The 2,163-nt window shown below is 38.4% G+C and overlaps 1 pseudogene; it reads right to left on the bottom strand.

The window, feature by feature from the left end:
• Positions 1-476: 476 nt before the first annotated feature.
• Positions 477-719, bottom strand: LOC114619505 (annotated as a pseudogene).
• Between the last annotated feature and the right edge of the window lie 1,444 nt (positions 720-2,163).

Below are 2,163 nucleotides of genomic sequence, written 5' to 3'. Positions count from 1 at the left end.
TGAGAACACTCAATGATGTCACTGTAAAGTCCATATCGCCCAATAGACTGGAAAACCAATTTTGGGGGCCAGGTTCCAACAGGTCTCTGGTCTTAAGGGAATTAAGTCTATGTTGATGGTACAGGGGGAAGAGCATGCAAAAAATGAGTTTAGAGTTTTCCCAGACCACAAGGCATTTTTGTGCCTTGTTGGCCACCTATGTCAAGACCAAGATGTCTCTCCTGGAAGCCAACAGAAGCCTTTCAAAATTATCAAGGAAAGAGGTTTTCGTCCTCAATCCAGCTTGGGAGATATTTTGTTAGTGACACATGATCCTTCTCCCCCCCACCCCCCATCAATGAAGTGTTCTCTGTGCTAACAATATAGCTTAAAAATAAAGTAAAACAAAATTCTGCATTTCTATAACACTTGATAAACAATAGTATTTCAAACTGTACAGTCACCAGAAGTACACAGTTATCAAAAATGCACACATGTCACTTGGCGTCTCTGGCACCTTCTGCTTTCTGTGCTTGGTCTGTTTCAGCATCTCCATTATCTGCTTTCCCCTTCTTCCCCTCGGGTACTTTCTCTCCCTTCTTTGCAGGGGCCTTTTTAGGCTTGGGCTCTGGCTTTGGAGGAGCAGGTTTAGCAGACAACCTTGTAGATCTTCTCTGTGGCTCGTCCTTCACCTTGGCTTTGTCTCCTTTAGCATCCCCTTCAGCCTTTCTTTTGGGCATGGCGGCGGCCGGGGACGTCGGCACTGAACACGGGTATACAGTGGCACACTGGTTTGGTCCGTCCGGGGGTCGTCCACTGCTCGGGCTCCGGGGGTTTATATCGAATTTTCATAGTTTTGAACAAAGGCCGAAATGTATAATGAGAGTGGAGCTGAGAGATGGACAGAAAATTTGAAGTCTTTCTGACATCTGAAGTCTGAGATGGACCTTACTTGAAACCTATTACGGATCTTGCCAGTTATATAGCCCAAATACTTTTTAGACATGTTAAGGAGATATCTGTCATATTTCTGCAACTTGAAACCGATATGATAACTAAGTTTGTCCTAATTATGAGTAATTTAAATAATGACAAAATAGTAGATTTTCCATAAGTATCATTTTCCTTCCCTTGACATTAAAAATAAGACCAGATTTTGTTTCACCATTGCTATTTTTCTATTTGTAGATATCCAAAGATAAACATACAGAGATGCTGCCTATGAATTCCCACAATCAATTAAAAATGTACTATATAAAGTAATGTATATCACACTTAATTTACAGTAAGGGGCTTTTTAACACATGAAGACATAGTTACTTATTCTTAAGTGATGAAAAAAATGGTTAAAATCACAAGATATTTATCAGAGGTCTCAACTGGTAGTATGATCTTAGCTTTATGCCAAGGTACAATAATAAAAATAATTTCACATATGTCACACACATACACAGATATTTTTTGCCCACGCATATATGTGCGGCTGCATGTAGAGGCCTGAGTTTGACCTTGAGATAAAACTAAACACATAAGAATGGCCTAAACAAACAGACAGAAGGAAAGTAGGATCAGATATTTTGGTCATCCTGATAAGCCCTTAGAAACAGTGATCACGGGAGTGTTCATGGAATTTTGTTTATTGCCTTGCTTGTTCTTTGACTATTTGTGTTTATTGTCCTGTTTATTCCTTGACTATTTGCATCTATTGTATTGCTAGTTCCTTAACCTAGAACTGACCTTAATACTTGCATGTAACTAAAATGGTATAAAAGCAAAAAGGATGAACAGGGATGAGATAGGGGGTTTCTAGGGACGGGAAATGGGGAAAGGGTATGGCATCTGAAATGTAAATAAATGAAATAGCCAATTAAAAAAAGAAAATATTCTTTAAAAAGGCACAAGAAACAGAGACACACTAGATGAACATTCAGGAATCCCATAAGAACAGTAAATTGGAAGCCATAATACATATAAAAAGGCACTGTAGTATTAAAAGAGAGAAGAAATTATATAAATAAAATAATAAAATATAAGATAAATTATTTTTAAAACGCAAGAGCCTGACACAACGTTATGAGAAAAAGAACCCCCCCAAAATGGCCTTGAGTTTGTTTTCTGTTGACCATTTACTTCTGGGCATGCAAACTAAGAATCCTTTGTTTTCCCAGTAAGAATCTCCTGGAG

This window comes from Grammomys surdaster, unplaced genomic scaffold (assembly GCF_004785775.1).
Source record: "Grammomys surdaster isolate TR1022 unplaced genomic scaffold, NIH_TR_1.0 150, whole genome shotgun sequence".
Lineage (NCBI taxonomy): Eukaryota > Metazoa > Chordata > Mammalia > Rodentia > Muridae > Grammomys > Grammomys surdaster.
Note: the sequence above shows the minus strand (reverse complement) of the source record. Positions and strands in the feature narration are given on the sequence as shown.